The sequence below is a fragment of the Taudactylus pleione genome, unplaced genomic scaffold, assembly GCF_031769625.1.
Source record: "Taudactylus pleione unplaced genomic scaffold, aTauple2 ptg001408l, whole genome shotgun sequence".
Lineage (NCBI taxonomy): Eukaryota > Metazoa > Chordata > Amphibia > Anura > Myobatrachidae > Taudactylus > Taudactylus pleione.
This window is the reverse complement of record NW_028285808.1, coordinates 610,711-637,543: the sequence shown is the minus strand read 5'-3', so window position 1 is coordinate 637,543 and position 26,833 is coordinate 610,711. Positions and strand designations below refer to the sequence as shown.

The window sequence follows — 26,833 nt, the reverse complement described above, 5'->3', positions numbered from 1 at the left end:
GCAGCTAGGAACGCAGCTGTCACATAATGGTGATCTTCTACGTTGCTCTACAACTCTTTTTCCAAAGTGAGTATTTTTATATGTGAATCATGTTGATCATTACTATTAATATAATATATTATTAACAAGTGCAACACTGGTATCTGGACAGTCACATTTTGCTATGTCGTACGGTATCGGGTTTCCACAACAGTGTTTTCTTTTATAGATAATTAAAACAATAGGTGGCATATGGTTTAAGAATTTTTGTTACGGCCTAATTTTCTTTTATTTAATACATCAATTATTCAAAGCTGTACACTTTTAATTACTGCTTTGCCCAAACTTACATTTTTATATTTTTTTACCTTATGTGTTTTGTGTTTATAGAATTTATAAAAAGATGTTTTGTTTACCACATTATTAAGTAGGTTGTTTTGTTGCTACTCTACATAATACAATATTTGTAGCATTAGGTCCATGAATGGTTGTTTTAACGGCGTCGGTATTTTGACGCCTATCTTAAGTCGGGCTTTAGCAGTCGGGATATAGACCGGCGGCATTTAGTCCGGTTATTGAGATTATTGGTTGATATGTTGGTTATTACTATTCTTTCTTTATTTTGTATTTTTGGAACAAAGATTTTTTTTTAGAGGAAAAAATAAAAACTGGCAGCAAAACACTGTTTGGTGGCACAAAAACGAGCTGTTCTCGCTGTCAAAAGCTGATCGGGATTGATCAAACGTGGATAATGATAGATTCATTTAAAATTATGGTGTATAATGCAGTCATACAATAGCGATGATCAGACAGTGTTTGTGGTTATCAGCTGGCCATTGGCTCCAAAGAATCTCATTACATGACCATAGTGCCAAAGCGCCAAATCGGTCTATATTGGCTGCCAATAATTGGCCTGATTCAAAGATGTACGTTCATCCGGGGATGAACGCACATTTCCGATGTTGAAGGGCCTGTGCAGGACCCATTCTGCGCATGTGCGGAACGGGTCTTTTGATCTTGCTCGCAGACCGTCCCCAAGCCACAGCAAGACTGACATGCTGCGCCGTTTGGGAGGCGGAGAAGAGCATGACTGGGTGCCGTTCCCGGAAACTGAGGAGTGTCACCTCCATTTTCCGGGAGGGAAAAAAATAATACATACTTTACTTTCATATAACAACTGAGCAGAACATCCTTGGAATCCTTCCACTAGCCTCTGGGTGTCGGACTCGCCAGGTAAAATTAATTCTAGGTATTCCCTCCCCCCTGAAATCAAATGTGCTTTACACCACTTTATAGTCACAGTAATCAAATGTAAAAAATCTATTCCTTTGTGGAATCAGTAAACACTACATAACGTCTGTAGAACACATATTAGTAGTGTATTATAGTGGGGTATCTGTGGATGGTTGTTCAGACCCCAATTTTTTTTAAAGGACCCCAGTTCTCTTCCATTCAAACTCCGTGAACCCACTCTCCTTCCCCCCTTATGTATTTTGTATTGTTCTACTGTTTTTAGGTGCTGCTTTTGAATTGTTTTCAACAGACCTGTTATAGTCTACAATTATTTTTTTTCCAATATTCAAATCCTTATTTATGTGACATCCCTAGATATCTTACGTGGATGTACATCAGACAGTGAGTATTATGTAGTTAGGTGTCTATTTACTAAGCAGTATTAGGAGACAGAGTGAAAAGTGATAAGGTGCCAGCCAATCAGCTCCCAACTGTCATTTTTCAAACACAGCCTGTGAGATGACAGTTGGGAGCTGATTGGCTGACACCTTATCACTTTCTTATCACTTTTCACTCCATCTCCTAACATTGCTTAGTAAATAGACCACTCAGTCTCTCTCTCTACCTCATCGTCCCTTGTGTACAGTGCCTCCACCCAAGCCTTCTTGATCGATGTGACTGCAGTTGTGGATTCCACCCAAGGTCGGCCTGGAGAATACCGGGATGTATAATTATAGATTCAGTGGGCCAAATCCAGCATCCTTTAATTTAATACGTCAAATCATTTGGGATAAAAAAAATATATAAAGATAGAGAGTACTGACCCTCTAACTATAGCTTTATTAACAATACATTTACTGAAAGTGAAGGTTGATGCATTAACTACAGTAATTATCTTCTTTACGATGAAAAAACCCAAAAAGTTTATTGGTAAGGATAAATGTAAAAGCAAAATATACCACTATAAAACAAAAACAGACAAGGGTTTATGCAATATACAGCTCCTTAGTGAAATGGATGTTAATTACCCCTCTATATAACTACATGGTTCTAAATTGTGTGCAGCATATTTAAATAATTCTTACATATGACACTATAGCAATAATAACTAATACTGTACATCTCCCCTTTCAGTTGGATTCTAGTGTCACATTTAAACTATTTCCCCTTTATCATACACGCTAAATTCACACGCACATTCACGCTTCCTAATATAGCTAGCAAAATACTGTACCTACACTAGCAGAATATATATATATATATATATATATATAAAACACTAATCCACTGCACTCACCATTCTTAGATTTGGGGTGCAACATGGTATGTGACCACATTGTTTAAATAGAAATCATAGGGGCTCTGCACTCACCATAATAACTAACAATAATAATAATAAACAGTGGGGTTTTGGTTCATGAATTGATCAATGCATTTAAGCTTGCAGCCCGCGTCACGGGACCCCACTTTACTGCAAGTCCCTGCTCTGTTGCTCAGAATTATAACATGGACATAGCCATCACATTAGTGTTAAACTCAGGGTATGCTATCAAGGTTTAAAGCTCACAGCAACTTTGCTTTTAAACGTGAGACAGTTACCAAGCACACCTGTTGCAAAGCACCTAGGAAAACAGCTGACACAAGTTAGATTAAACTAGTTAAAAGGGGTGCATGAGAAAATGTGATCACAAAAATGATTAATTATAAAAATTAATCAAAGTAAACAAAAAGCACTAAATCCACGGCACTCACCATTCCTAGATTTGGGGTGCAACATGGTATGTGTCCACATTGTTTAAATACAAATCACAGGGGCTCTGCACTCACCATAATAACTAATAATAATAATAATAAGAAACATAATAAACACTGGGGTTTTGGTTCATGAATTTAGCAATGCATTTAAGCTGCAAGCTGAAATGCATTGATCAATTCATGAACCAAAACCCCACTGTTTATTATGTTAGTTATTATGGTGAGTTCAGAGCCCCTGTGATATATATATATATATATAATATATATGTTACTCAATGTGTATCCTGAGGACGGGGAGTAATTCCCCGAAACGTTAATTAAAAGTAAATTTTTTGTTTTCACCGTTGTCGAAGACTCCGAGTGCCGCCTATTTTATAGTGGATATATATATATATTATATATATATATATATATAAAATGTCTTTACTCAAGGTTATTTAATTGTGATATGGGGTTGAGGTCTATGGCATCATGGATGGTATTTTAAACTTTTAAGGAGAAAAGATGGCAATTTCGGCTCTTTCTAGATCCACTGGTTTTAATGAGTGTAATTGTAAAGGCAGTATAGAAAAGCAGAGTAATTCTAGGAATGTGACCGAGACTGACTGTGGCAATGACAGGCTAGAGCATCCAGCCCTTTGGGTGTGCTGCAGGAGACAATGAACCAATCACAGAAACAGTGCATACAGTAGGACAAGGCAGCTGACGCAGAGTACTGGAATCCTATACATTTAGCCTGTAGATAGAATGAGCACCTACTGCATATTCCCGAATCTTTTTTAATTTCTAGAACGATTGTTGACATGAACTTCGCCCATCCAAATGTGATGACGTACAATGCATTTCTTCTGACGTCTAACACTCAACCAATCCAGATGGATAAGAGGCAGTAACAAGATCTCAGTGAACGGCATAGGGAAGCCCATCGATAGATTAAACCATCAATGGGTTTCCTTTGATTGCCATCGATGGAGGCCATCGATGTTGAACCCTTTAATGGACAATACTGTATGCATGTGCTTCTTTACTGTAAGTCTTTACAGTAGAACAGAGACATACTGTAGGTGAATTTTACTTTCCCTTTTTCTGTCAACCCAAGGGGCCAATGTATGAATAAGTGCAGTGGTTGCCACGATTTTTTATCTATCAGTGTTGAGGCATTTGTTATCTTCTTTATCATAATTATCCCTGTTTATGTATGAAAATATATGCAATGACAATGGTTGCAAAAACAGACTGCCCCTAAGAAATACAAGCCAGCACATACAAGGAGGTTTTCTATATTTTTGAAAGACAACTCCTCATCTTCTGCCAATGTTGCATGTGCAGTGTCCCTCTCCATAGGCACAAAGTAGTTAACCTAAGGGGTTCAGTTCCAAAAAGCTACGTTTATTTTTTTCAGGATTTGGCACTAGGGGGGAGAGTTAGTAACCCTAACTCTCCCCCTATTGCCAAACCCTGAAAAAAATAGGCTACAGGAGGGGAGGATTAGGGGCTGCTGTGCAGGACAAAGTTTCAGATAGGGGAGCTACACCAACTGCCACTTAATCCCAGCCGGTGATGTTTGGCAGGGTTGGGGTGACAGTTGGTGTGGCTCCCCTATTCGAAATTTGTACTGCACTGCAGCCCCACCTCTGAAGCCTCTGGTTAAGCAATAGGGGGAGAGTTAGGGTTAGGCTGCGGGAGGGGAGGGTTAGGCACTAAGGGGAGATTTAGGGTTAAAGGTTAGCAATACTTACCGATACATGGGAATGACGACATGGTCAAGTCATAATACCACACACACACTATGTGATCCATAGTGTACATTCGAGGCCATAGAAACAGTTCATCCATGACCCATGGTAGTTTTAGTCCATCACTGACTCACAGATGTGGTATCGCTATACAATAGTAAAAACTAGTTGGACACTTTGGTGTGTGCGTGTTAGCTTTTTTTCTTGGGCACTATAATTATGCACACAAGTGGTGGAACTGCAGACAGAGGAGAGACTGGACACATTATTGGTGTGTGTGTGTGGTGTGTTCAAGTGCCCCCCATTGCCTTCATATACCGCCTGCTGTTTCATTCAATAGAAACTAGTGACATCACTGAGGTGCTTTTAATGAGGTATGTGCCCCAAGACACACTTCCACCCACAGTCTTCCTTTCAGCAAACTTGCTTATTACTACCATAACACGAATCGTGTCATGACAGAACTCAGGGACACGATGGGCATATTTGTACACGGGTTGGGGCGATGACGTGGCTTGCATCATCAGGCCCATCCAGCATTATGTGATGACACAAATCACATTCTAGCAAAGCGAAGGTGGGTCCTCGATGGCGGGAAAGGTGAAATCAAGGCCCTGCTCACTTGCCAAGAAACAGGATCCAGGGGGGGGGGGGGGCAGTCTCCCAGGGGCATTGCAGGAGAGTGGGGTCAGTGTTGTTTTCAGCAAGGAAAAAGGGGCATTGAAATTTAGAAATTTAGGGAAACACTGAGCGGATCAGATCTAGATTGTGACGATGCTGGGCCAGAATTGTTCCAAATTCACCAGTGGTAATGTTGGGGGGAATAAAAAAAATATTTATGCCTATATAATATAATATAATATAAAAAAATAAAAATAAAAAACATCAACTAAAAAATCTGACTAATAGTTACTAGGGTAACGTTATTCACAGTCTCACTTTGTTATAGTAAATGTGTTAAAATTGAGTAAAAACACCTATACACACAAATGGTTTTAAAATGTAAAAAATGTACATAATTCCCCCGTTTTCATCTATGTATAACTTGTATTGTTTTAACAGATTTTGCTTTTGGGAATCTCATTGTCACTCAGGCTCCAACGGAGTTAAATCTATACAAAGGAGACCCTGCCAGGATAACCTGCAGCTGGGACTATAGAGAGAGCTACACGGATCAGGGTGGAATGGAGAAGAGGTCACGTGACAGGGGCAGAAACGCCAACTGTGTTATCATCTCTTATATGGAACATTGAGAGCGCACTAAGACCTACACAAAGCAGCAACCAATGCTACTACTTATAGTATAGCTAATAATACAGCAATGATGACAATAGACTCAGTCACAGAGGAAGATGATGGGCTGTATATCTGCGAGATCATTATTGAAACACCTATGTATAATAATGGAAAAGGAAATGGTACACTATTAACAGTCCAGGAATATGGTGGAGACACAGGTAAGAAAACATTATTGTATTATAATTATAGTAAGTGTGTGTACCACCGCCCCCCCCCCGCTATCACCGCTCAGGTCTGCACTTTCTCTGCCCTCCACTGTCCCACCCACTCTCTGCTGATCTGCCCTTCTCCCTAACCTAAAGTCTGTGAGGTCTGCTCTGTCCCGCCCCTATTCCTGGAGGCACGGAAGGTTCTCTCCTCCTCCTACCTGTTGTTAGGCCTGTCCCATCTCCCTAGCAGAGGGAGCCATTTGGGCACGTGCCCAGCTCCCTTTGTGAATGCATGACGGGACAGACCTTAGCATATTATTATGTAGATATCTAAGTGTATCTGTGGTACCCAATAGCTAGGAATAGATGACAGAGAGAGAAAGAGTACTCACAGGTTGATGCTTATTTTGTTTTACTTCCAGAAGGTTCTTTCTCTCAAGAGGGCTTCTTTCCTTCCCTTCATGACAGAGAGGCAAGGACTCCCAAAATCCTTTTTTACACAGCAACGATGCCAATGTTTGGAATATTTAGAGTTTTATGAACCTGAACAAAGTCAACAGTTAACAGCAATTAAGTCACTAATACTTTTCGAACTCTTGGGGAGATGTACTAAGGGCCTGATTCAGAGCCGGACGCAATTAGCGCTCGCTCGTCCAGAAAATAGGGGTGGCTATTCAAATGAACCGTTCGATGTTTGCGGTCTGTTCACGCCTCTAGGTCTGAACGAGCGTACAAAACTTGCGGTCGTTTTTTTAGGAAACTACGCCCCCTGGCCGCTCGCATCCTATGTCATGTCCGCTATTTATTAGATTAATCGAGTACATCGAACAGGGTATGAAACTATGAACTGCTCGCTATTCTTGTGGTTGGTTTTTGCTACCACAATTTTGCGAGCAGTTCTGGCTATAAAATAACCCAGTGACGTGGTCAATGACGCTGCTGTTTTAAATATGCACACCCATAAAACGCCCATTTTGACCTTTAAGCACGCCTGCGATCGGATCTCCACTCCCCGTTTTCAAGCACCTTCCCCTGTTACCACCCACATACGCCTCTTTCTGTCACTCAAATTAGCAGGCATTCGCTATTTTGCGAGCACATGAATTTCGGCCGCACTGACTGGTTCGCGCATGCGTATAACGATCCGTACGCATGCGCAGTTGGGCAAACATCGCTCAGAGCGAACGAGCTGCCGCTTACGAGTGGCTCTGAATCAGGCCCTAAGTCTTGGAGAGTGATAAAGTACCAACCAATCAGCTCCTGTCACTGTACAGGCTGCGATTGAAAAATAACAGCTGGGAGCTAATTGGCTGGAGCACCACTTATCATACGCAGCGAGTTTTACTCGTTGTGAATGATAAAACTCATTGATAAATGAGGCCCTGTGTTTGAAAAATGACAGTTAGGAGCTGATTGGTTGGTACTTTATCACTCTCTACTTTATCACTAGCCAAGGCTTAGTACATCTATCCCTATGTTACTTAAATAAAACTGCATGAGAACAGCACTCACATAACTAGAGATGAGCGGTTCGGATTCTGTGGAATCCGAACCGCTCCGAACATTGGGGATCCGAGTCCACTCGAACCCTGTTCGGGTGTTCACCGCCTGACTCGGATCCCCGTTCGGGGTCGAACGGCGGCCGCCTGATGTCGGATTCTCACTAGAGAATCCGACATCAGGGCTCCTATTGTGTAGGGCAGAGCGCAGTGATAGCGCTCTGCCCTACACAGACACAGACACACAGCCGCCAGCGGCAGCTGTGTGTTTGTTACAGCAGCCAATGAGAGTCACACAGACTCTCATTGGCTGCTGCACGGAGGAGACGGCTGGAGCTCACACATGAGCTCTGTCTTCCGGCTCCCTCCTCAGCGTGTGACAGAGCGGGACGGCGCGGGAGCGGGGATACAGGTAAGTTTTTATTTTTTATTTTTTTATTTGTGCAAGGGCCGGGGGCACTACTGGGGGGGGTCTGCACTACTGGGGGGGGTCTGCTACTGGGGGGGGCTATACTACTGGGGGGGGCCATACTACAGAGGGGCCTGCTACTGGGGGGGGCTATACTACTGGGGGGGTCTGCACTACTGGGGGGGGTCTGCTACTGGGGGGGGGGCTATACTACTGGGGGGGCCATACTACAGAGGGGCCTGCTACTGGGGGGGCTATACTACTGGGGGGGGGGTCTGCTACTGGGGGGGCCATACTACTGGGGGGGATCTGCACTACTGGGGGGGGGTCTGCTACTGGGGGGGGCTATACTACTGGGGGGGCCATACTACAGAGGGGCCTGCTACTGGGGGGGGCTATACTACTGGGGGGGGCCATACTACAGAGGGGCCTGCTACTGGGGGGGGGCTATACTACTGGGGGGGCCATACTACAGAGGGGCCTGCTACTGGGGGGGGGCTATACTACTGGGGGGGGTCTGCACTACTGGGGGGGGTCTGCTACTGGGGGGGGCTATACTACTGGGGGGGCCATACTACAGAGGGGCCTGCTACTGGGGGGGGCTATACTACTGGGGGGGGTCTGCTACCTGGGGGGGCCATACTACTGGAGGGGCCTGCTACTGGGGGGGGGCCATACTACTGGGGGGGCTTACTACTACTGGGGGGGCTGCTACTGGGGCAGCCTACTACAGGGGGGGGCTACTACTGGGGCAGCCTACTACTGGGGCAGGCCTGCTACTGGGGCAGCCTACTACTGGGGGGGCCATACTACTAGGGGGGCCATACTACTGGGGGGGCATACTACTGGGTGGCATGCTAATGGGGGGCATACTACTGGGGGGGCCTGCTAATGGGGGCATACTACTGGGTGGCATGCTAATGGGGGGCATACTACTGGGGGGGCCTGCTAATGGGGGGGGCATACTACTGGGGGGCATTCTACTGGGGCACTGCATAGTGGACCCTACTACTACGGGGACTGCATAGGGGGCACCACTGCTGGGGGACATTGTGTAAGGGACACCGCTACTGTGGGCATTGTGTAAAAGGGTCACTACTGTGGGCATTGTGTAAAAGGGGCACTACTGTGTGTCGTAACATAAATAAGAGACACTACTTTATGGTGTAATGTGAATCAGGCCTATGTGCGGTGTAATGCTAATAAGATTGTGCACTGTGACTCCTAGGGCCGTAGCACACTTTGTAAACAAGTACTGTGACTCTGCTGGCCGTACCCCACTGGGTGGGTGCACTACTTTTCATTTCTGCCACTGCTGTGTGGCAATGTGTCATAGATGTGCTTTATACTGTGGTGTCTGTGTCGTTGTGCCGCTGCTTTGTCGCTTAGTAACCAGTCAGCTCACTGCAACCTTTGGCCAATAATGTTGAAAACAATATTATAAGCTGTGATATGGTCTAAATTGACTGGAAATTAATGTTATTGAGGTTAATAATACTCTAGGAAGAAAAAAAGACCAATTTATGTGATTTTTTGTAAAAAAATTCAAATCCAAATCCAAAGCCAGTCACCGCAGTTTGGCAAATCCAAATCCAAATCCGGACGACGAATTAGAACCAAATCCAAATCCGGCAAAAATGGTCCGGCGCACATCCCTACACATAACACAGTAGTGTGACCCATGCCGTTTTCTTTCTTACTTTCTTTTGTTCCAAAAGTGATTGGCTTAGCAGTTATGTCTACCTAATTAGAAACCTAGTACCTAGCCCAAAGAGGACCCTATTTCTTTTATCTCTCCCGGCTACTATGCCTATACCTGTTGCATGTACCTGCCTGTCCTCTAAAGCTAAACATCAACTTTTCACAAAGCAAATCATTTTCCATTGATAATTCATACGCAGTCTTAACTGGATATATAGCCCATATACAGTATATGCTAAAAAAGAGAGTCTCTTATAACTGACCTGGATCATAAAATGATGAAGTGCTTATATGAGCTGTGTTGAATCCTCTGAGAAAGCTATGGCTCTAGAGGAGTGTTGGCTAACCTTGACACTCCAGCTGTTGTGGAACTATATATCCCAGCATGCCCTGCCACAGTTTTAGCATGCCCTAATAGCAAAACTGTAGCAGTGCATGCTGGGTTATGTAGTTCCATAACAGCTGGAGTGTCAAGGTTAGCCAATACTGCTCTAGAGTTCAAGTCCATACACTAAAGCTGGACTTACACTAAAACCCTGCACAGATCATAGGGACCTGTGCAGTAATACTCCCAAAGGCAGCTCTATTGTTTGGGCGGGTTTGTCGTTTTGCTGTCAGGTTATGTTAGTTTTTAAAACCGACCATTAGTAAATATGCGGGTTCTATAGTTGTTATGGATACATAGATTTTTGGTCTAATGTTTTTGACTTTAGTAAATGGTTAATTTGCAAAATTGTCAGGAAAACAAAAAAACATCAAACCTACTTTTTTGACAGTTAATCCTTAGGCTGAGGGTTGTGTGGCTGCTTAAATAAGTAGCTGTAGGTAACCTGTGGCTGGGCTACTCTTACCCAATCCACCACCATAGCTACACTAAAGGCTGGACCTCAATTACAGGAAAGAGTCTGGATTGGTGCAGGGTGCTAAACCAGGCACTATCTCCCTCTCTAACGCCTCTCTTCACATACAGCACCAGGGTACTCCACCCCTCTATCTCAGGCAGCCAGGTCCTGCTCTCCATCCCTGAGATGAGGTTCCTTTGGGCATGACCTGTCCTCCTCGGTTTCCCCGTCCCACTCCCCTACACAGGGACTGCCTGGGGTTTTTATAGACAGCCTCATGACTACCTCATGTCTCCCCGAAGCTCTTGCCTGAGCCCCGAGTGAGCCCAGATGGCTCCTCCCACGTCTCCTTATGCACAATCATTATATGTCACCAAAATCTCTATAAATACCCACTTTCACCAAAATCTCTGCCTAGTAGCATCAACTCCCATATAGTAACCTGCACATCAGCCGGCGGTTCTACCCTATTTCTTCTGTTAAAATATTAAACAAAACACTCCCCAAATGTACTCCTAAAGCATCGGGCTCTGTCAAACTCCCCAATTTCTCTACCCAAATATCGGTGAATTACATATCCATGTTTCCATCAGGGTTATTCATTCTTAGATGTTATCTAACACAGGCAGTAGAGACAGTACAGTACGGTTCAAATCCCTCCTGAACCCTTTATGAACCCCAGTGATAAAAAGTAAAAAAAAAAAAAAATTAAATAAAATGTGAAAAGAATTAAGATGAAAAAGTGAGAAAAAATGTCCCTAACCACCCATTCAACTCCATCATCAAACTGGCATTATCCCATCTAGCAGCAGTAAGAGGTATCAGCAGGGTGCCAGTCCCATACACATCATGTCACTGCCGGCACTGCCTCCTTTATGTCAGTGTGGGTCCCGAAGCCTCTGTACAGCCATTACAACCCCAACCTCACTGCCTTCAGGTACAGCACTCAGGGGTTAAAGTGGGCCGGAGCGGGGCAGAATTGCATTCCATCAGTTCTATTTGGAGACGAAACCAGCCCACCTTACCCAGCCAGTAAGCCCTGTGCCATAGGAAGTTGCCGGGCGCCCGCTGAGATTTTGTAACCAGCGGGTGCCCGGCTCCTTCCCTACAGTGACAGGCGGAGGCTGGAGTTCACTCCTGACTTCCAGCTTCCGGCTCCCGCAGTGGGCACTATGGGAGAGACATCATGACGTCTCTCCCATAGTTCTGAGGAGCAGCCAACAGCCAGTAAGTCGGCAGCAGGATGTGTAAGGGACACTATTACTGGGGGCATTACTACAGGGGGCACTACTACTGGGGACATTACTACTGGGGCACTAGGAGGCATTACTACTGGATGCATTACTACAGGGGGCACTACTACTGTGGGCATTACTACAGGGGGCACTACTACTGGGGACATTACTACTGGGGGCACTACTACTGGAGACATTACTACTGGGGGTGCTAGGGGGCATTACTACTGGGGGCATTACTACTACAGGGGGCGCTACTATTGGGGACATTACTACTGGGGGCACTGCATAAGAGGCACCACTCCTGGGGGCACTGCATAAGGGTCATCACTACTATGAGTTCTGCATAAGGGGCACCACTACGATGGGCTCTGTATACAGGGCACTACTGCTGTGGGCATTGTATAAGGGGCACCACTACTGTGGGCATTTTGTGTATTAAGGGCACTACTACTGTGAGCATTGTCTATAAGGGGCACAAATGTGGGCATAGAGTAAAAGTGGCACTACTGTGTGTCATAAAATGAATAAGGGACACTACTATGTGCAGTGTAATGTGAATCAGGGGCACTATGTGCAGTGTAATGTATATAAGATTGTGCTACTGTGTGGCGTAATTTCATTTGGGGATACTCTTGTGTGACCACGCCTCTTTCTTTTGAGACCATGCCCCTTTTTGTGACACGCTGTCCCTTTATTAAGATAGCGCCGAGGATGGGGAAGAGTTCCACCATGTCTTTAGGACCACTTTAAGCACTGACAGCACTAATTACACACTGTTTGTTGAGCAACATTCTGTTACCTGATTATACAAGATCTCCATAACTGCGATCCTGTAACAGCAGCCATTGACTTTCTCCTACAAAGGTGCAGTGCCCGCACCTTGTCCCATCCATCAACCCACCCCTCCCCCCTGTCTCATCCCATCCCCTCACTGTACACTATTGTTTGCATGATCCACACATACCCAACAGACACCCCCACCCTCTGTACCATCACTGTCCCTCTGGATGGTTGTGTGTATATGTTGCCATCCACGTACATTCATCATTTATATCCCAAATCTACTTTCATTCATAAACCAGCATGTGTTATACATCTTTACTTGAATTATTGTACTGACGGTTCTATCTGCCTATTGTTTACGGTATATTTACTTATTATGTTAAGATTTTAATATCAATAAATTATCTCACTATTTTTTTATGCCATTTTGCAGTCCTTTCATATCCACAACACACTCATTGACAGGGAATATTGAACATTAGAGATGTTAGCATTAGCATTAGGAAGCATAGTTAATGTGCATTGTGGAATTAATATAGTATATTAATTAATCTAAAAGGTTGGTTACCTCTATTCCCAGGACCTCCCTTCATAAGTGCATATGTTCTTTAGTGCGGATACACATAACAATTGGCTGCCATACCTTAGAAAGCATCTCAGTGGCCACTATACGATACAGAAAGCAACTGAGTGACTGCTATACAATACAAAGAACATACCAGTGACCACTATACAATACAGAGAGCAACCCAGTGACTGCTATACAGTAAATAGAACATCCCAGTGACCATCAGACACCACAGAGAGCACCTTAATGATCACCACAATATCATCCTTTCATCATCAATTAACCCCTTATTAACCATTCATGAACTTTTTCTGTATAAAAACCACATTCAACATAATTAATCTGTTTATAATAATTTTCTTTCTCATTTAACCCCCACATTGTCAATCAATTCAATTAATTTTCATTACCTGAGCCTTCATCTTAATTAACTTAAATGGTAGTATGTTTTTTAGGTAACAATTTATGAAGTGAATATCTATAACTTTTGATTCATGGGTCCATAAGACCTTCTTTTAGTAGTCCTCTGGTGGTGCTTCATGGTTCAGACAAGCCTCTTTTTTATTGCTGAAGAACAGCTGTAAGTTCTTAACCCATTTCTTGTTCCCTGAAAAAGGCTTTTTTTTTTCTTTTTTTTTTAATAACTATGAAATTTCACTTCATGCTAACCTACAGATATCAGCTACTGTATATCTACCGATATGACATCTCACAGTGGGGTCTATTCATGTAGGTGGAAGCAGTAAAGCTGGGTACACATTAGACAACCTGTTTACCCAGCCGACGGCACACGATCTGGTGAATGACCGCACTATATGTCGTTCCCCCACCGTATCCAAATGCAAGGGATCGTCAGTCACATCTTCAGATTGAGCAGCATGTACAGCAGATCTGAGGATGCGACGGACGATGCCGCGGGAGCGCGCAGGGTGCGAACACACTTGGCGATTTGAACGATTTGTCATTCCGATCCGTCTGAAAACAGCAAATCATTTAAAAAATCGTCTAGTGTGTACCCGGCTTAAGACCGGGAGAAGGCCTGAATTTGTGGTTTGAAGTTATGGATATTTAATTAGAACCTCTATACACTCCTGCCTATACCTTCTAATATCCTGCCTATACCTTCTAATATCCTGCCTGTACCTTCTAATATCCTGCCTATACCTTCTAATATCTTGCCTATACCTTCTAATATCCTGCCTATACCTTCTAATATCCTGCCTATACCTTCTAATATCCTGCCTATACCTTCTAATATCCTGCCTATACCTTCTAATATCCTGCCTGTACCTTCTAATATCCTGCCTGTACCTTCTAATATCCTGCCTGTACCTTCTAATATCCTGCCTATACCTTCTAATATCCTGCCTATACCTTCTAATATCCTGCCTATATACCTCTAAGGATGACGCTATTTTGCGTACGCAGTCATACAGTAAATAGAGACTCCAGACCTTGAACCTGTGGTTCCAAAGCACAAAGTAATATTCAAGTAAAAGTAGTTACACGCTATGATCTAAGTACAATTTAGCGCAAAGAATTATACAGACTCAAGTACAGTATACATACGCATGCGATCTGGACCAGATGTAGACATCAGCAAGAAACCCCCGTCAATCAGCATTCAGCAAGAAGACTAGAAACCCAGGGTCAGAGCACACATATTTATACCCCCCCAGAAATAGACAACACAATAGAGAAGTTTGTTGCTAATACCATTGGTCCTAAAGGAGAGTGCATATGTTACAAGGCATTTAACAGGTTGGTTCAAATAGACACAGTCCAGCCTCTAACAACTGGTGGTCTCTGGTTTCCCGTCTCATGCAAACATTCACAGAAATACATTTTGCTGCTTTAAATCTCTTCGGTTCATAAGTTGAGAATGCCCGTTTCGATCTTCACACTGACGATACCAGAATGCTGTTGAAAGAGTGCAGATCAGTATAATATCAAACATGACTTACTTATCATGAATTAAACCTTAGCTACCAAATAACCTTTATTTCACAGCAATTATAATAAATGAACATACTTGAATCTTATACCTTCTAGCTTATGAGACCTTTTATGTAAATATGTACTGTGTAAGTATTTGGGGTTTGATATAAAGACGCTAGTTAACTTGGGGCAAATGCGTGCGCATGAAACTAATCAACAGCGTTTTCATACAGGATCTTATGCATTCGCTAATATGCGACTAGTTAACAGCGCAATTGTGCGTATTAATGTGTGTATGAGAAATGGTGAAAGATGCAATCGCATGATGCTAATAGTAATATCGCCATATGTACTTAAGTGTGAGTTTACTTAAAATGGCGCTTGGGCGGCCATTCGCAAAATGGCGTCTTGCGATCTCATTTTCTAAAATGGCGTCTTGCGGCCAGTCGCAAGATGGCGTCTTTACAATCTAATTTTAAGCTGATCTTGTCTCAGCCAATTATCCAGCTTCGATAAAGTAGAGGTCAGATAGGGTGATAACTCCTAGACAACAGACTTTTGGGATAGGACAAATGGTTATGATGTTATCGATAGGTAGTGAAATAGAGGATATTGATAGCTAGTAAAGCAGAATTCAATTATTAGTGTAATTTCAAATGTAGTTGCATTTCTGACATTAGCCACAATTTACTGCAATACACATAAATATATTTATAATAAAGAGCATTATGTTCCAGCACTGCAGTGAAAATAAAATGCCTTTACACATGTGTGTGTGTGTGTGTGTGTGTGTGTGTGTGTGCGAGAGTGTGTGGTGTGTGAGTGAGATTGTGTGGTGTGGTGAGTGTGTGGTGTGTGTGCGAGAGTGTATGGTGTGTGTGTGAGAGTATGTGGTGTGTCTGTGAGAGTGTGTGAGTGTATGGTGTGTGTGTGAGAGAGTGGTGTGGTGAGTGTGTGGTGTGTGTGCGAGAGTGTATGGTGTGTGTGTGTGAGAGAGTGGTGTGGTGAGTGTGTGTGGTGTGTGTGCGAGAGTGTGTGGTGTGTGTGCGAGAGTGTGTGGTGTGTGTGTGAGAGTATGTGGTGTGTCTGTGAGAGTGTGTGAGTGTATGGTGTGTGTGTGAGAGAGTGGTGTGGTGAGTGTGTGGTGTGTGTGCGAGAGTGTGTGGTGTGTGTGCGAGAGTGTATGGTGTGTGTGTGAGAGTGTGTGAGTGTGTGTGAGAGTGGTGTGGTGTGTGTGCGAGAGTGTGTGGTGTGTGTGCGAGAGTGTGTGGTGTGTGTGCGAGAGTGTATGGTGTGTGTGTGAGTGTGTGTGTGAGAGAGTGGTGTGGTGAGTGTGTGTGGTGTGTGTGCAAGAGTGTGTGGTGTGTGTGCGAGAGTGTGTGTGGTGTGTGTGCGAGAGTGTATGGTGTGTCTGTGAGAGTGTGTGGTGTGTCTGTGAGAGTGTGTGGTGTGTGTGTGAGAGTGTGTGGTGTGTGTGTGAGAGAGTGGTGTGGTGAGTGTGTGGTGTGTGTGTGCGAGAGTGTGTGGTGTGTGCGAGAGTGTGTGGTGTGTGTGCGAGAGTGTGTGGTGTGTGTGTGAGAGTGTGTGGTGTGTGAGTTTGGGGGGGTCTCAACCTAGTTTGGAATGTCTCTGAAAGAGAGGTGCAGCACAGGCTTTGACAAATAATTATTATACTCGTCTGGTGGATTTGGCATATTTTGTCGACGTTCATCATGTTTAACATGCCGACATTGACCATGACAACATTCAGCATGTTGACACTGATGAGATATCATCATGCTCAGAATGTCGACAAAACTGGGTCCCGGCAGTGCGGCAATCACTTACAGTATCTCCGTTCAGCTCCAGTGGTGCAGCTTTGTCTTCCGGGTTTGGCGGTGTCAAGTGATGCGAAGTTCTGGTGGTGTCATCTGATTCATCGGTGAGTATGCTAACCCCTAACCTTACATATAACCCTTCCTGCGCAGCCTAACACTAATGTTGGCATTGTTTAAATTACTACAGTCTGTTCAATGTCGACATACTGGAATCGCTATTATGATTAACACATTTTGAATGTCGACATGGTGACTGTATCCCCCGTCTGGCAGCTCCATTCACTTCAACCATAAGGGGCAGTGGTGGCTTCCTAGGAGGGGATGCAGCACAGTCCAAAATTCATATAGGGGAACCACACCAACTGCAGTGGCAAACGCAGGATTTTTAAGGGGGGGTTTCCATATATATATATATATATATATATATATACACTGCATTCATACACACGCAACTTAGCATACTCATGCACAGCGTACACACAGACACGCACACATAAGCATTCTTGCACACAGCATACATGCATATATACACACACAAGTATACTTACACACAAGATACCTACATATATACATACACACAAGTATACTTACACACAAGGTGCCTACATATATACATACTTACACACAGCATGCATTCATACATACACACAGCATATATACACACACACACGCATACTTATGCATAGCATACATACACTCACACATAAACATCAGTATAGTTACCAAGGGCTGAGGAGAGAGGTGCGTCACCGCCGGAGGCCCATGTAAGCGGAGTTGCTGCTGCTCGGCATGCATAGCAGCTCCTTCCCGGCGATCTCCTCGTGAAGACATTGGACTTGAGCTAGACCCAGAGCAGCTGCGCCAGAACGGTCTTCACGTTACCTGACCACCCACCCAGCATGACGGTATACACCGGGAGACAAGCGGCTGCCCCACCTCCTACTGCCACTACGCCAGCACGCCCCCTCACAGCCAGCCAATCACAGCACAGCAGGGATGACAAAGACACGCTACCTGCCCTGCAACGTTGCAGCTGTATACTTGGTCTGGAGATCTGCAGCAGTTCCGTCGCGGCCGCAATCAGTGCAGAGACGGAGACAGTGCTTTCTCCGTCTCTAAAAAAAAAATTTGGTCCATCAGGGGGGGTTTCTGGGTACTCAGAAACCCCCCCTGCGTGCGCGTGTGAACTGCCACCCCAAACGCTGCCAAACATTGCTGCCCAGGACTCGCTGATAGTTGGTGTGGCTCCTCTATTTGAATTTTGGCCACCTTTGGAGCCGCAATGGTTCAAATGAGGAGCACCCCCCTGTTAAATGAGTAATTCTTACATTTAGGAGTAGATCCAGGTGGGGGGTTGAATTTTGCACCTTGGCAAAGCCATGTTGTGCTGTTGGGCAGGTTTAAAAAAAATGCAGCCTTTGTAACGCAACATGGTTTGTACCTTTCAGCTTGATTTGCACCTTATTCTAAAAGAGGCTCGATATTTCCATCCCCTTACACTTTGAGAGGGTAACAAACTAAAACAGAATGTGAAAGTATTACTGTAGACTGTTCCAAAAGACTATGGGCCTCATTCAGAGGCGGTCGGAGGATGCAAGCGGTCGCTCAGAAACTGGGCGGCCAGTTGCATCCTGACCGCCCGCCTCTGTTGCGGTCGTTAGGCTGTGGGTTAACACCAACAGCTCTAACGACCGCTCGGGTGATGGTCGCGATGGTCAGAGACCATCGCGACCATCGGGGCTTACGACAAGACCCTAGGGTCTCCGGGGCTTACGACAAGTGAGACCCTACCCTTGGGTCTCGTCGTAAGCCCCGGAGAGCTTCTGGCTCTGTCAGAGCCGGAAGCTCTCCACTGACATCACTAGTGATGTCAGTGGGGCCTCCCCCAAACGGTAGGCGTTCCCATGTGAACGCCTCCGTTTGGGCTGCCCCCGGCCTGCCCCCGGCCCGCCTTCCAAACGGGGCGAGCTGTCAATCAACATCGACAGCTCGCCCCCTTTGGATCGAAACCCGCTATGACCGGCGCTGTCGGTCGTAGCTGGTCTCACGCATGTGCACGATGGCGCCGGCGCCGTCGTGCGCATGCTCTGTGGGGGGCCATCGACCTGGTCCAAGCGCATCGACGCTAACGACTGGGTCTGAATGACCCCCTATGTACCTACAGTCAGGCAGGATGATGTCTTGCGCATGACCATGATATTCAGGTAAGTATTTACCTGCAGTAAAAAGAAGAATGACCAAGCAGTGGCAAACGCAGGATATCTAGAGGGGGGTTTCCAAATGCTTGATTTTAGAGTGAGTGTGGCCAGTCCATGAAGAGGGCATAATTATCACTTTAATATGTTACATACAAAGTATATTGTGTTGCATAATTTGAGCATATACAGGACCAGTGATCACAGTATGCCATTAGATGCGGAAGTAGGTCCACCCTGTCTGAGCTGAATGTTTCTACAGTATGTCACATGTGGGCACCATTCCTGAGCATTGGAGCAAGTCCGGGAGTCTGAACTTAGCACTGCCCTGGACATATATGTACATATCGGTCTCCTTATGTACTGGATAGTGTATTATTATACAGTATTAATATTTGGTGGTCTATAGCAGTGTACCACTAACAGTGCATGTTTTCCACATCTCCTAGTTGGTGCACAGGTATATTTATTACTGGCTGAGACATTTTAAAATAGCCACAGGTGGTGCTAATCACTTAATTTGTGATACAGAGAAGAACATGCAGCACTAGTAACATTCTATTATATTACTATTTCTATTGTGGTCATGGTTTGTGCTGGGGAGGGGGGTTTCCAGGCAGATGGAAACCCCCCCTGCGTTTGCCTATGCCAAATGTTAGACAGGTGTGTGTAGTAAAAACACTGCAAATATAATAAATACAGAATGAGATGACTCACATTGTACTTGCAGTCACAGTGTACTTATTGTACTCCGTTCTGTTCATCACATTTACCACAGGAAACAGGACCACAATAATACATTTAGGTTCGCATAAATGTATCATTTGTCTCAGGGTACAGACTCAATGGGCTAAATTTACTATGCAGTTTTCAAAGCCACCGTGTCTTCGGCGGTTTCGGCTGCTGGATTTAAAAGGGCAATTATATTCAATAGAAAACCAGGCATATATTGTATGCAACATTATTGCCCCTTTAAATTCAGCAGCCAAAAACTGCTGAAGATGTGGCGACTTTGAACAACGCGCCACATTGTAAATTTAACCCAGCAGCTTAAATGTTCATTCATCTGCATTTACTAATGTATCATCGTTAAATAATGTCTTGCTTTAGTTTCAGGTAACATATTTTTATACATGATTATTCTTCTCATCATCCCAATAACGATTACAGTTTATTGCTGCTACCACAAGAGGAAGAAGAAGAAAGGTAATATTCAACCACATCAAAATAAATTTACTGAAAAATGATAACAGAAATGCTAAAGTACTCTTAGGTAACACAACATTAATGTGACAAAGTAATGATGGACCTACAAGTTGTGCGCAATGTATTTAGTATCAAGAATTACGTTGAATTGTTGGTCATTTACAAAGTGTTGCTTGCAAGATTACATGGAAATAGGCATTTTATACATGAGGTTAAGGGGCCTATTCATCATCCTTAATGGGCCAGTTACACATACGGAAACATGTTTTAAGTAGAGATGAGCGGGTTCAGATCTCAGAGATCTGAACCCACCCGAATTTCGGGGATCCGGGGCGATCCGAGCGCAGCTCTGATCTCCCTGCCTACCCCGGATCCCTCACCTGAGGCAAAACCTTGTGACCCCGCTGTCGGGTCGCAAGGTTTTGTATTGAGCGGGCTTAACGCTGATTGGCTGAGAGAGCCGTCTGTTACAGTTCTCAGCCAATCAGCGTTAAGCCCATTGAAAATGCACACAGAAGAAAAAGAAGATGGCACCCCCACTGCCGGCACCCCCACTGGCAGCATCCCCCCGCTGCCGACACCACCACTGCCGGCACCCCTGCATTGCTGCCCCACGTACTGAGGACACCGTCAGCGACCCCCACACTGCCGACACTCCCACACTGAGGACACCACCAGCACCCCTGCACTGCCGAAACTGTCAGCACACATGCACTGAGGACACCGCTGGCACCCCCACTCTGCCGACACCGCCGGCACCCTGCATTGAGAACACCCCTGCACTGCCGACACACTTAGCAAACCTGCACTGAGGACACCGCTGACACCCCCGCTCTGCCAGCACCGCAGTACTGCCATTCCAAGTACTGAGAACCCCCGCACTGCCGACACAGCCAGCAAACCTGCACTAAAGACACAGATGGCACCCCCGCACTGCCGACATCACCGGTACCCTTCACTGAGGACAGTGGGCCTGATTCAGAGCCGGACGCTGTGAAAGAGCGCTCGCTCTGAATCAGGGCGTTTTGTTTTTTTTTGGTGCGGCCTCCGTGCCGCTCGCATAGCTGTGGGTGACCACCCACAGCTATTGCGAGTGGCCAGGTGATGGTCGCGATGGTCTCGCGTTGCGGTAGGGTTTCGTTCCCGCAAGCCCCAGTGAGCTTCTGGCTCTTAATAGAGCTGGAAGCTCACCACTGACATCACTCGTGATGTCAGTGGGGCCGTCCCCAAAGTGCAGGTGTTCCGTCGGGAACGCCTATGTTTGGCCAGCCACCCCTCCTACCCACCTCCAAAACGGTGCGAGCTGTCGATCAAAATCGACAGCCGCCCCCTTTTGGTGCGAGACCCGGAGCGATCCCAGCATCCCGACGGGGTTAAGATACCGACACCTGTCAGAAAGTATCTTAACCCTTACCCTACCCCTAAACCTAACCGCCCCTCCCGCAGCCTAAACCTACCTCTCCCCCCTGGTGCCTATACCTAACCTCCCCAACCCTGCAGCCTAACGCTAACCTTCCCCCCCATTCCCTAACCCTCCCTCTAGTCCCATAACCCTCCCTCTGATCCCGCTACTTATTGTCAGGATGCTGGCGGTCGGGATGCCAACACGGGATTCTGACTGGTGTCGGGATTCTGGCACCGGCATTGTGAGCGCCTGCATCCCAGCTGTCGGGATTTCAACTGCATCCACGCGTGCCACCTCCCCATGCGTACCCTGTGGTTGTGCTCATGTGCTAAGTCAGACTAGTTGGATACTTAATCGTTGGGTGCCATCCATCCCCTGATTATGAATAGGCCCCTAAGTGTCACTTACTGCATATTGGTATGGCTATGGGAGAATGTGCTTAATGCATACTCGCCTACACTCCCGAGACGGCCGGGAGCCTCCTGAAAATCGGGTGGCACTCCCAGCCACTTGGAACGGTAGATATGTCTGTGTCTTTTTATGAAGCTGATTTATCTCAGCAAACAGAAAATCACCTGTCACTACAATTTACTATGAAAGACTCGCTGAGGCAGCTGAGTGATACCCCGCTTCACGAGCAATACCGGCTCGGACTGGTAAGGGTTAACTTACTGTTTCCCTGAGCCTGTCTGAAAAGTTCTGCAAATGTGCGGCCCGGCTGTCCATTTCAGGAGGATGCAGTGGAACTGGAACCCTAGGCGTGCACTCTCAGTTCCACCTAGTACAAAGAAAGCACAATTGTTAAACAAAAGAATAAAATATGTTAAAAAAAATGAGGAAGCTATTGCCGGTAAGAGCCATTGAATCTTTGCTCTACAGAGCTAGGGGCCTACCTCCAATGGGAACTTCTATCGCTCAAGATGAGACTTTTCACCTTTTAATAAACAGACGTTAGTAGTGAGTCTAATTTACAGAAAACGGGCTACATGTATGCAGATTTGTTAGCTGATAAAAGGGATACAAATGCTGGGTACACACTGATAGATATATCGCCCGTTCCATTGAACGGCCAGTATATCTATAATATATCAGCGGGTGTGTACACCCGATATGTCTGTACGACGTAATTCACAGATATATCGGATCGTCCCTGCAGCACAGCAGATGGCCAGTATATCTGAAAGATATATTGGTCATCTGCTGGTGTGTACGGGCGACCCGCCGATCACCCGTACACATGCTGCAGGAACGTCAAACCCTGCACATCAGGCAGATGGTTATTAAGTGTGTATGCACCTTCCATTTGTCAGATAGGATATCGAGTTGACGGGTCGACCTAGTGTGTACCGGGCTAAAGGCTAATTAGGACTGATAAGTTCTTACCAGTGTACAGTCATAAACATTAAAGCCCACTCGCTGTATAAAAGTAATAACAATATCAAGAGAAATACACAGGTGCCAAAATATATAAATAAATTGTACTAAAGGTAAATATTATTATTATTATTATTATTATTATTATTATCGTTTATTTATATGGCGCCACAAGTGTTCCGCAGCGCCTTACAAGGTACATATCCAAAAAGTGACTTACAGTAAAATACAATACAATGAAGGACAAGGACATGGATAATATACATTGACACAAAGGTGGCCATAACACCCACATAAGCAGCAAAGCATAGGCACCAAGTGTTAGGTGTCCTAGTGGCGAGTAAGAGGTAGATGAACATATAGTAAGGAGAAGCACAAGAGGGTAGAGGGCCCTGCTCGCAAGAGCTTACATTCTCAAGGGGAGGGGCAGACAGATGGGTGTGATACAGTTGGGGAAGACAGGGAGGAGGGAGCATGTAGTAGCAAGTTAGGATGAGATACTGTAAACTCCATGTGCAGATATAGGGGTGGATTGACCAAATCATTTAAAATAATAATAATATAAAAATGTGGGGCAATCTAAAGCCATAAATCGTTTGGCCCCTGCCCCTCTCAGTTGCCATCTGCATTTATTCCCTGGGTTTTTCCCAAAAAGGGGATTATTGAAGTTGGCAAGTATGAGATACAAATACATCTTTCATAATGATATTGCCGTGCCCACAGTTTCCCCAGGGGAATGTCCCGATTGTGGTACACTGAGAAATCTTGAACAAACAATAGATTATTGTATATCAGCCTTCATCGAAGAATTAGCTTTATCACGCCCTTGGAACCATCAGAATCGTTTTCCCTTCCATTGTAACTTGTAATGTATCCACTTCCCAGTCACTGCGCAGGAACGCCCATTACATTCTCAATACATTTCCAAGTGCATGCGTCTCAATCAAAAACTGCCCCAGGACGCCTAAACCTAAGTGTGTGTGTGTCGTCCATCCGCGGCTGATACTTACCTCTCCCCGGTGTCCTGCTGGGATCCTGATGTCGGCATCCCAAATCATGTCGGGATTTCGGCGCTGATGTTGTCTCGGCACTGGGAATTGCCCTGATAGTGGCTAGATGTATGGGCCTCCATTAGTCTTTTTTCATTTTTGCTTTGCTCCCAACTCAGAATCAGCTCCGTAATCAATAAAAGAGACACCTAATCTGTAATAACATAACAGAAAGAATTGTAAACAAGCATTACTATACCAGCAATTAGAGCAAAGCAGGGAGGAAGGCTTGGGGGCTGCAAATGAAGGCTGGGAGGGCTGCCTGTAGCTCATCACTGACCTACAGTACTGTGTAAATGATAAGAATATTTAATCCTTTATTTTGCAGAACTACACCTTGATCACAACTATGGCAATGTTACAAGAAAAATACCTAAGGCTAAGAAGTCATCTAGCTTGAAATATAAAAGTAAGTTACTGTACATGAAACATGTTTCCTATGTATGTGTGCATAGGCTTTTCAGAGCTTGCTTAAAGTGTCTTGTGTTAGTGACTGCAGTCCGATCTACTAATACTGTAGGTGACTGACTCATCACAAGCAGTCAGAGCATTTGCTTTCATTGCACTTGAATGTTTTTGCGTATGGAGCAGTGACACGGAGCCCAGACAGACTTCTAATTGAATGAGGCACCAAAATCAGTAATTTAGGCATCCCATACAATCATGCTCCCTAGTAATTGCCTGGTCAGATCTATGTGGGGCTGGACAAACATGCTGCAATATTGCAACCGATATTAGGCAATCATACAATCATATTCCGACCACACTATCAGAACTCAGGGCCTGATTCAGCAAGGATCGCTATTCTGCTAGAACGCACGCACCGCAGTTGCCAATATTAGCGGTGAAATGCAAATGTTTGTAATCGCATTGCGATCACAGTTTACCATAAGGATGCCCACTTCCCCTTACACACATCCGTATACTCGGGCAACATAGCGAAACCATCGGTAACATAGAGTAACATCAGACCCATACGCACAGTTATGGCAGGTCAGAGCTCACTCAGGAATTGCTTACTTCAGGTCACGCTATGAGGCCTCAGGCTGCGTATGGTATCGCAGTGGATAATTTATGCACGCCCCTGCAACGCTGCCCCAACGCACTGGCACACCTGCGTTCGCCCGACCACCCACAAATGGCACTTCCTGCCAATCACTGTGCTCGGGGTCTGTGTAGCCTCTGCAAACGCATTTCCCATCTAAATTGCTAGTTCGCGTCTGCGCACTGCGATGCAAACGCATGCGCAATGCGAAGTAATCGACCAATTGCGTGCGTCTTTGCAACTGCGATCCTTGCTGTATCAGGCCCTCAGTCTTGTACTCTGCTGAAAGGGCTGAATGGCTGGATATTGTCCCCTTGGGTCAACTACATCTACATGTGTGACTACATTAAACTTTAAACCTGGTGCGCATTGCAAACTCAGCCTAGTAAGTCCATCTTGAGACAGATCATATTATTTTATGTGCTGCTGCTCTTTGTTCTATTTTAGTATTAGAATATATTATACTGAAATAATAAATTTTTTCAAAAGTAATATTTTGTTTTGTACTCTTGTTGCAGTCTACCCTAATTATCTGAGACATTAATTGCTATAAATGTATTTCTTGGTGAAGTCTTACATACTGTACAAGGCATATATCTCTAATCTCTACTGTATAACATGGTCAGTAGCAGTGATACTATAATAGCCCTCATTGCATAAAGGGCCTGATTCAGACCCACTCGCGAGCGGCTGTCCGCTCGCAAGTGGGTCGATGTTATGCACTGAGCATGCGCACGACGGAGGGAGCTCCGTCGTGCGCATGCGCCAGACGCGACGAGCGAAGGAAAGTCCTTCGCTCGTTGTGTCCAATCAAAGGGGGCGTGCTGTCAATGTTGATTGACAGCACGCCCCCTTTGGTGGGCGTGCCGGGGGCGTGCCTCCCTGACGGGGGCGTTCCCACGGGAACGCCTCCCGTCAGAAGCCGGCCCACTGACATCACTAGTGATGTCAGTGGGAGTGATTTTGGCTCTGATAGAGCCAAAATCACTCCGGAGCTTGCGGTTGAAAACCTCAACCGCAGGCTCCGGCTCGGAATTTCGATGGTCGCGATGGTCTCGACCATCGCGGCCATCAAAAAGCACGCTCGTATAGCCTGTGGGTGGTGACCCACAGCTATACGAGCGTCCAGGAGGACGCTCCATGAAAATGGAGCCCGGCCCTCATTCAGAGCGTGCGCTCTGCTCAGAGCGTACGGCTCTGAATGAGGGCCAAAGACAGCTCAAAGACCAGGCCACCCCTCTGTAATGGGTGATCATGGGTATGTTCTGAAATAGTTGTTTTTTTTCTTTGCATCTGAATTTATTTCAACACGTATCTGAAGGCAGCGTAACAAGACAAAATAATAAAAATAACATCTCGGATTTCTCCTCAGGTGGCAGTCGGAGGACAGTGGTGTGAAGCTGTTGTCTAAAATTGTTATCGTAAAAACATTCCTGTGAAGTATGTTGTAAATATTACACAAGACAACTAAATTTGCGGCTCCTGAGGTTACAGTATTACAATGTACTATGTGACCTTACAATGAAGAGTCCTTTCATGTACAGCAGTGGAAAGGAATGTGATATTTTCAATCAACCTTAACTGTCAAACACGTATACGTCTAAGATATGTTT

General features: G+C 45.1%; 1 pseudogene; it reads left to right on the top strand.

The window, feature by feature from the left end:
- On the top strand, positions 1-26,618 carry LOC148442709 (uncharacterized; annotated as a pseudogene).
- The last annotated feature ends 215 nt before the right edge of the window (positions 26,619-26,833 follow it).